Genomic DNA, 10000 nt, shown 5'->3' with positions numbered 1-10000 from the left:
AAAGTGTCAGGTCATCTGTAGTTCATGAATATCAATATTTTAATACTGCGAATATTCGAGACACCCTACTTCCATTCCTACTTTCCTACAGTCGTCTCAGCATCTGTAGAAACCCTTAACACACACACAGAGAGAGAGAGAGAGAGAGAGATCCTACTTCCATTCCTACCTTCCTACAGTCGGCTCTGTATCTGTACGAACCCTTAACATATCAGCAAACAAGAACGTCAAGGGAGAGAGAGAGAGAGAGAGAGAGAAGAGAGAGAGAGAGAGAGAGAGAGGTGAATGAAGCATGAAATTCCAAAAGGACTTTTCCCGGACCCAGTCAGAGATAATGTTATAGATCCGAGCACCGAATGGCATATCAGGACATAAAATATGTCTGGAGGTCCCGTCCCGAAGAAACCCAGAATCGGGGAGGAAGATCGAGCTGAAAACGAGAGAGGAGAGAGAGAGAGAGAGAGAGAGAGAGAGAGAGAGAGAGAGACTCTACTCGTATTTAATCAATCTCTCACCTTCATTTTTCACCTTATGTGTCCAGAACCAACTGCAGCTTTGTTCCTTTGTTCCTTCCGCGTATCTGCTCTGTTTCCCCTTTATTTTATGATGGAACCCAAAACTAGATCATTACAGTCTACGAATAGACATCGCTTAAATACTGTTTTAACTCTTACAGTACGACAAAAGGTGTAGGGTTAAAAGGTTAAAAAAGAAAAAAACAATATACGTACAAATAGACTATTCCTGCTACTTACCAATATTTTCCAAACACTGCCATCCCTTCTTGATTCATCTTTCTCTCTCTCTCTCTCTGCAGCCTCTTGAAAAAAAGGCTGAAAAAAAAAAGGCACTGCAAAACACAAAGCCAAAAAACTTAAGCTTCAAAACAGTCTAGTTAATAAAGAATACAGTGAAAAAAGAAGTGTTACAATAACCCTCACCTATTAGCCCTAAAGTTCATCGAAAAAAAAAAAAAAAAAACTAAAAACAATGGGCCGAACATTTGCAAAATATTATCAGCTAAATTGTATAGTTGCGGTTCTGTATGATCTTCGTGCCGTACATCATACACCAATTGTAAAGATTTAGCGCACAGCAGATACCAAACAGATATTAGTTTACCCAGTTAGAACCTTTCAGTCTTTTGGAGACTGGTCTGAATATAGCAGCAGTTTTCCAATACCCATATAATGATTACCAAACTAAACAAATAAATAAATAAAACAGAGAATTATCATGAACCTTATCACTATTAAACATTATAAATATAAATGAATATTATAGAAATTATTATTCACAAGCCTGATTAGCTCCGCGTAAATTTCATAGCAAAAGCGATATCCCAGCTCATTTGCGAACTCTCTGACAATGGAAGCACAGACTTGAAATGCCATTTCTCTCGTCACCAATACATGCAGATTCTCTCTCTCTCTCTCTCTCTCTCTCTCTCTCTCTCTCTTCGTCATCTGTATCGATCAATATTTCCAAAGCGCATTCGGCCAAGATAACTTTGATTTCATATTTAGTTTTACTTTATGCAAAAATACTATATTTCAACAATACATCTGACAACGCTTTTTCTGAATGACGTCCTGTTTTAATATGTAGTGCAATGACGGGAAAAGGATTCCTGTCGGGTGGAGGTGTCATTGAGCCCTTCTCTTCTCTTGACGTTCTCCAATTTTTTTACCAGTTGATGAACGATCTCATTATTCCCATTACCTCTCAATCCGACAGACCGAAATGGAGAGAGAGAGATATACGGCCGAATGACTTTGGGAATTCGGTATTTGTTCTTCCAATATCAATTCCCGAGTCACTTGAATGTCAACTAAGGCTGGAATTTAATGTGCAGAAATTCTGTCAGTGTAAATGGCTGAGGAGACCTTACAGACCTTACATCTTGTTCGGGTTGCCCCTCCAGGTCCCTCAGTGTGAGGCACCTCTAATGTCTACCAGAGAGTTGCTAGTACATCTTCCGGTATATTTTGCATCTCCAATCTTGGATGGTCTGGGATGCAGTTTAGATATTTGTCGAGCTTATTCTTAAACACATCTACGCTCATCCTGATATATTCCTCAGATGAGCTGGCAACGCATTGAATAGACGCTGCATTATCGATGCTGGTGCGTAGTGGATTAATGTCCTGTGTGCTTTCCTTATTTTTCCTGGTATAGTTTTGGGCACTATTAATCTACCTCTGCTTGCTCTTTCTGATATTTTTAGTTCCATGATATTTTCTGCTATTCCTTCTATCTGTTTCCATGCCTGAATTATCATGTAGCGTTCTCTTCTCCTTTCTAGACTATATAATTTTAAGAATTGTAGTCTTTCCCAGTAGTCTAGGTCCTTAACTTCTTCTATTCTAGCTGTAAAGACCTTTGTACACTCTCTAGTTGTGCAATATCCTTTGATAGTGTGGGTACCATATCATATTGCAATATTCAAGTGGACTACGAACATATGTTTTATAAAGCATAATCATGTGTTCAGCTTTTCTTGAAGTGCCGTAACAACATTCCCATTGTTTTTGCTTTACATTTTGCCAACAGAGTTGCTATTTGATCATTGCATAACATGTTCCTATTCATCATCACACCAAGGTCTTTAAACTGCTTCCTTATTTGTGATGGTCTCATTATTAGGTCCCTATATGCATATAGCTTTCTTTCCCTGTCTCCATAATTTATTGATTCAAATTTATCAGAGTTAAATACCATCCTATTTACCTCTGCCCAATCATATACTTTGTTAAGGTCTCTTTGTAGAGCGTTCCTATCTTCATCACAAGTAATTTCTCTACTTATTCTTGTGTCATCTGCGAAACTACTCACTACCGAATCCTTAACATTATTGTCTATGTCTTCAATCATAATAACAAACAGTATTGCAGCTAACACCGTACCTTGCGGCACACCGGATATTACCTTGGCTTCATCCGATTTCTCGTCGTTTGCAATAACTATCTGTTTTCTGTTGTGTAAAAATTCTTTTAACCATCTTCTACTTTATCCACGATATTGTGTTTTCTAATTTTCTTCGCTAATATATTATGGTCTACTTTATCAAAGCTTTTGTTTTGCAAAGTCTAAATAAAACCACATCTGTTTCATTCCGCTTTTCATATTTTTTGAATATGTTTTCACGGTGGACTAACAGTTGGGTTTGTATACTTTTTCGGTACGAAAACCTGTTTGTCCTTTATTAAAAAACAAACAAAATTTATTTTTTATAAATGTTCATAATATTTTCTTCATTTACCCTTTCATACACTTTCATAATATGTGATGTTAGACTCACAGGCCTATAATTACTTGCCTCTAGTCTTGATCCACTTTTGAAAGTAGGGGTAATATATGCTAATTTGTGCTCATCATATATCTTGCCTGTATCTACACTTTGTCTTAATAATATTGCAAGTGGCTTTGCGATAGAATGAACTACTTTCTTTAACAAAATAGCAGGAATTCCATCAGGCCCTGCAGCAGCTCCATTTTTAATTTCATTAATTGCTTGCACAATATCAGCTTCATTAATTTCTATGTCAGCTAAATATTCACTATTTTCTTCCCTTACTTCTATATCATTATCTTCATTATCTATTCTAGGGTGAATTCTCTCTTATATCGTTCTGCCAGTATGTTGCAAATTTTCCTTTTTTTCATTCGTTAATCTCCCTTCAATTCTCAGAGGGCCTATTTCTATTCTCTTTTATTCATCTTCTTCGCATATGAGTATAATAGTTTGGGGTTTTGCTTGATATTTAATAGGGTTTTTTCTTCCAAGTCCCGTTTTTCATTTTCTTTTGATTGTATCAAATCTTTTGTTCTGCATTTTCTATCTTGACTTTTTTAGTTCTATAACTTTCCATGCATTTTTTTTTTTTTCTTTTTTGCAAGACCTTTTTTCCACTTTCTGATTTTCTGGAACAAGATCCTTCTGTCTCTTGGTATGCATGAATAATGTTTACTTTTCTTCTTCGGTATATATTTTTCCACTATTTTCTCCAATATTTTATATAATATCTCCGTATTTACCCTTATGTCATCACTTACGAAAATGTTATCCCAATCTTTGTTTAATTCTTCATTAATTTCTGACCATTTATATTTTTACTGTAGAGTTGTATTTTCCATATCCTTCCCACTTTTCATTTCTTGCTTATCTCTATTTTCACTTGCTTTGGAATGAACTGTTAATTCTATGACATTATGGTCTGAAATACTCGCATTATAAACAAACTATTATTTCTTTAACATAATTCATCTCGTTCACAAATACTAGGTCTAAAGTATTTCCTTTCTTGTTGGCAGGTGATTTATTTGTTGAATGTTGTATTCTAGTAGCATATCTAATAGCTTTTCAAATTGCCTCTTATCTTCTGCACTACTATTACTCTCTTTTTTATATGTATAAGTACAACCACAATCTCCTATTCGTTCTTTCCATTCTACGAAAGGGAAAGTTTAAGTCACCATATAGGATAATAGTCCAGTCCCTTGTGATTTTCTTAAATATATCATCAATTTTCAATTATTAAGTCAAACTCTTTAGTATTAGGACGGTCTATATATTACTATGTTCAATCAATTTTTCAGATTTCAAAAATTCTACCGCTATTAGTTTCACATTCTGATTACTATATTTCATATATTTTTCCTTGTTTTTTTGTCTTTCCCATATATTGCGGTTCCCCCTTGATTCCTATTTTTTTCTATCTGATCTATAAGTTTGGAACCCTTTTATTTGATCATCATTCCCAGTCTCTTGGGAATACCAGGTTTCACTTATATTCATTATATCTATTTTCTTTTCATTTTGGGTTAGTTCTTCTAAGTACTCTATTTTTCTTTTTGAGTTACTCGTAACTAAACCCTGCGCATTCATCACTATGATGGTTTGCATGTTTTCTCCTTCATTTAATAATGGTAGTAATAAGGATTTTCCATGTCTCTTTCCTGTTCTGGTATGTTGTTCTTTTTTTTCATTTCCAAGAAATTCTGACATTAAAAAATCCAACTTTTCCATAATATTTGATCTTCCTTCATCATAATTATTCATTTTGTGTCTGAATCTGCAATTTTCTCCGTGTTCTGCAATATCCTCTTGCATAATAAATACAGTTTTATTATCTCTTGAGTAGAATTTCGGAGCTGATGCTTTGAAATTTTTTGCTGACCACCTCTGCATATATCATTGGTGGTTTGCTTTCTCTTTTACCTGATATTCTTGATTTCTCTCTTTATTTGTTTCTTTCTTATTTGGATTTTATTACTTGGTGGTTATTTATTTGATTATGATTCATGGCTACAGGGTGCATATATTTGCATTTTTTGTCGAGAGAGAGAGAGAGAGACGAGAGACAGAGAGAGAGAGAGATGATGACTATTAACCTTCATTTCGAATACTATATTGGGGTTTTAATTATATCATATTTATTTCTAGCACAAAAAAAAAAAAAAAAAAAAAAAAAAAAACACTACAGTGCATGAATATTGTCGAAGTTGAAATAACAGACTGCGACTGAAGCAGAAAATGAATTGTGTCGTCTCGTGATATCAAAAAGTTTTCCGAGAACCTTTGCAAAACATAGCAATATGTAATTCCACGATGACCTTCGGAACAAACAAGTCTCATTTTCGCGTCTGAACACTTTTTTCCGTCCTTGTAACATTTTAGGGCGAAATAAAGTTACAATAAAAGCTCAACTTCATGTCTGCGGTGCGGAATGAACCACATTGAAATATTATTGCACTGATTATTACAATGAGATTGAATTTTTGTATCACGATATCATTTTCCCTCATTACGGGGATTAAATGACGCTGATTTACTGAATCAAAGACTGATATGGGGCTTTAGAGAACTGAACATATGAAGCAGGATTTCAGTGAGAGTCCGTAGCATGGTGGTATCAATGAGATGCTAATTAAAATCATTCGTAAATCTCCAATGTTGTAAAGAACGGATTTGCAAATCCTGTCCAGTGCAAAATAAGCAAAATTAAAAATAAATAAACAAAACATGGGAGGGACTCACTATATAAGGATGCAACTTTAGAGTAAAAGTACATTGAATAAAAGTCAGAACTTGAATTTTTCCCTGCTTCGACAAAATCAGTAATCCCTTAAGAATTTATCTTTGCTCCGACAAAATCAATATATAATCCCATAAACTAAAGAACACGAGAAATCATACATCGTATAAGAAGTGTTCAATGAATCCTAAAAGAGATATTAAAATAAGCACACTGCGATTGAGGAGAGAGAGAGAGAGAAGAGAGATGAGAGAGAGAGAGAGAGAAGAGAGAGCGAGAGAGAGAGAGGCCAAATTGACCCTAATTTTGCGAATGCTACGAATCACAGGTCACCTTAAGCAGAATTAATTCAGGGGCAAAGGGAATTGAGCGACGCAGCGGAGAGCCCTGAGTAACATTAGTCGGTCAAATGACCCTTAATTACGCAGGATGCACAACTGAGTTGGATTCGAGACCGAGAAGTGGAAAATCCCACTACGTGGTGGGCCAAACGCTGCCTTGGACTTTTAAACCTGAAAACAATTTCAATAGCTATCTGCATAATGCACTATTTGTGATGAAACTATTAAAAAACCAGGTATACAAATTTCTAGCGGGTAAGGTAACAGGTGGCGATATAGTATGTTCCATGATGGAAATGAATGAATGATTGCAAAAAAGAGACCGACTATCTTTTAAAATTCAGGATGGCAGTGGCCTTACCCACTTTGGATGCTTTCATTATAATTCAACGCAAGTTTTCCATATAGTTAATTTTATCGTTTACTGCTACGTACTTAGACTTCTCAGAAATGTTATTTAATGAGGTGCTGAGGAGAAGAGGTGGTGGTGGTGTGGGGGGGGGGGGGGGGGGGGTCGGGGGGGGGGGGGGGGAGGGGGGGGGGGGGGGGTGGGGGGGGGGGGGGGGGGGGGGGGGGGGGGGGGGGGGGGGGGGGGGGGGGGGGGGATGTCGGACCGACGTCTCCCAGTTTCCCGACGACAAAACGAATATAAAAGAACCACTCGTGAGGCGTAGAAAAAATAAAAATAAATAAAAAATCAATATAAATAATCACTGAAAGAAGCAGTATCCAGAACAGCGATTTATCCTTCTCGGGAAAAAGTTTTAATCTTTTATTTTTTTATTTCTGTTTTATTTTGCATTTTGTTTCTTCCGCTGAAATTCGTTCTGGGAAAATGAGCCGTTGTCAAGAGAAGCACCAATGCCTGGATCTGAGTCTCGCTTCAATCTCTTCTGGGAAGAAAGTCAGGCCAGATCGAAAGAGTTTAAAATGTTACGAAAATAGTTTTTCTTCATTATTACGCGACAACTTCTCTTGTTGAGCGTCTTTCAACGCTAGCTGCTGTTTTTTTCTTTTCTTTTTTAGTTTGTTTTGTTTGTTTGGTTTTTTATTTTGCACGACCGTATTCGTTTGGCTAGTAGGTCTGATTCGTGCTTTCTGTATTCAGTGGCCTTTGCTCACTTGCTTCGTGCAGTTTTTTTTTTTCTTTGCTTTTTCAGTTCTACATATATCCCAATTCAATAGCTTCATTGTAAAATACACAAAAAAGAACATAAAACTTTCCTCGTATGAAGATAACGAAAGATTCCTTCAATAAGGTAAAGAGAAAAAAAAGACTCGATAATTCTTAACATCATTTTTGTCTGAGTGTACTTACATTGACTTCCGAATAAAAAAAATATTAGAGAGAGAGAGAGAGAGAGAGAGAGAGAGAGAGAGAGAGAGAGAGAGATTGGCATTTGACCGATAACCAAAAGGTAATCATTCAATGACGCCACACTGAACAGAGAACTATTAAGGTCAAATGCCATTCCACGACGATATAGTTTGCATCTAACGGAAATGACGTCATTACAAAAGCACAGCGTTAATTACGTCTGTAATCAATTAACATTTTTTTCCGGTCACTATTGGTTAGAAAAACGGTACTTGCTTTTGTAGTAGTCAACATTCAAATGAAAACTCATTTGAATTTCTGGGTGAAGAGAATGATAACGGATCTGCTCAAAGACACGAATTCATTTTGGACTTTTTACACTGATCGATCAACCGCTTCTGAGAATGGCAATTAGGAATGGTGGAAGAAAGCAGGGGTTGGGGGGGGGGGGGGGGGGGGGGGGGGGGGTCGGGGGGGGGGGGGGGGGGGGGGAGTGCTGGGCGAATTCTCTGGTGTGATTCGACAAGGTATTGCACAGATGATGAATGAACTTAACAAAAAGTACTTGCATGATGTTTATTATAAAATGGGTCATATTTTTCAAAATAATTCGTCTGTGTCACTTTCCATACATTTTGATTCTTGGGTAAGGATTATAGAGTTGCCACGAAATAAATGACTTTTGTAAATTAAAAGATTCTCTCTCTCCTCTCCTCTTCTTCTCTCTCTCTCTCTTCTCTCTCTCTCTCTCTCCAGTAACAGGTATTAATGATTTGTCTAAGAAATTCTGCTTGTTTTCAAGCAAAGCCTTTTGTCACTGTCTTATTCGACAGAGAGAAAGAGAGATAGAGAGAGAGAGAGACAGAGAGAGAGAGAGATAGAGAAGGTCTTTAACTACTAGTTTATTAAAAAAAGAAAGAAAGTCCGGGGAATGCAGATGATTTAAAAACTCCTGGAAATTAAAAATAATTTACAGTGCATATTCAGGATAAAAAGTTGAAATTTTTGGGGCTGGAATGTCACAAAACAATGCTTGCATGAATTTTGAGAGCAATGGAAAGTAGGCCGTAAATATTGAACCCAAAACTAAATTCACTGGGGAAAAAGGTATTTTGATATTTATATGTATGCTGATTTCACCAGCAAAAAATAACAGTTGGATAGAGAGAGAGAGAGAGAGAGAGAGAGAGAGAGAGAGAGAGAGAGAGAGAGAGAGATTTATATATATATATTTAAATATGTACAGATTTAAGTCTCATATATATATATATATATATATATATATATATATATATATATATGTATATATATATATATATATACATATACATACATACATACATACATACTATATATAATATATATATATATATATCATATATGTGTGTGTGCTGTGTGTGTGTGTGTGTGTGTGTGTGTGTGTGTGTGTGTCTGTGTGACAGAGAGAGAGAGAGAGTGAGAGATTTATATATACATTTAGATATGTACATATTTAAGTCTCATATATATATATATATATATATATATATATCTATATATATATATATATATATATGTATATGATATATATATATATATATATATATATTATATATATACATATACATACATACATACATACATGCATATTAATATATATATATCATATATATAATATATATTATATATATAAACATGGGGGAATTATCCCTCCAGTATTCATAAGGTAAGCGTGGACACGAAACGGAAGGCAGGACCCCCACACCCATTACATACACAGGCTCTCTCTCTCTCCCGGCAATCACCCCATCTCTCTCTCCTCTCTCTCTGCAATCACCCATCTCTCTCTCTCTCTCTCTTCTCTCTCCACCTACTTCTCTCCATTCTAAACAGGTAATGAAAATGAGAGAGTTGCATCATAACATAACGTTTATTTACAATAATAACTAAATCAATTAACTAAGTAAACCCAGTCTTACAGACTAACATTGTCAAGTCACCCAAAAGGTCCACACCTCTTCCTGGGAACTCTGTCCCACCGAAATCCAGAACCGTCTGCCAAAGATACAGAACACATCCCGGTAAGTACACACACAAGTTTAAAGACAAAGTTAATAAAAATGGAACATCTTACAAGATATCAAACAAGCCACCCCTTTGGCTCTAAAGTAAAGGTAACACTTGACCCATTCCCAACCGGACACTAAACACTATGTCACAAAAACTCCCCCGGCGAATGCCACGGCATCTTTGCCTATGACTCGAAGCCCTCTGTCAAAAATCCCTCCCATAGGTTTGGGTATGAACCTATTTAACAGAAAGAG

The sequence above is a fragment of the Macrobrachium nipponense genome, chromosome 26, assembly GCF_015104395.2.
Source record: "Macrobrachium nipponense isolate FS-2020 chromosome 26, ASM1510439v2, whole genome shotgun sequence".
NCBI classification, from domain to species: domain Eukaryota; kingdom Metazoa; phylum Arthropoda; class Malacostraca; order Decapoda; family Palaemonidae; genus Macrobrachium; species Macrobrachium nipponense.
The sequence above is the reverse complement of the archived record's forward strand: the minus strand, read 5'-3'. Positions refer to the sequence as shown.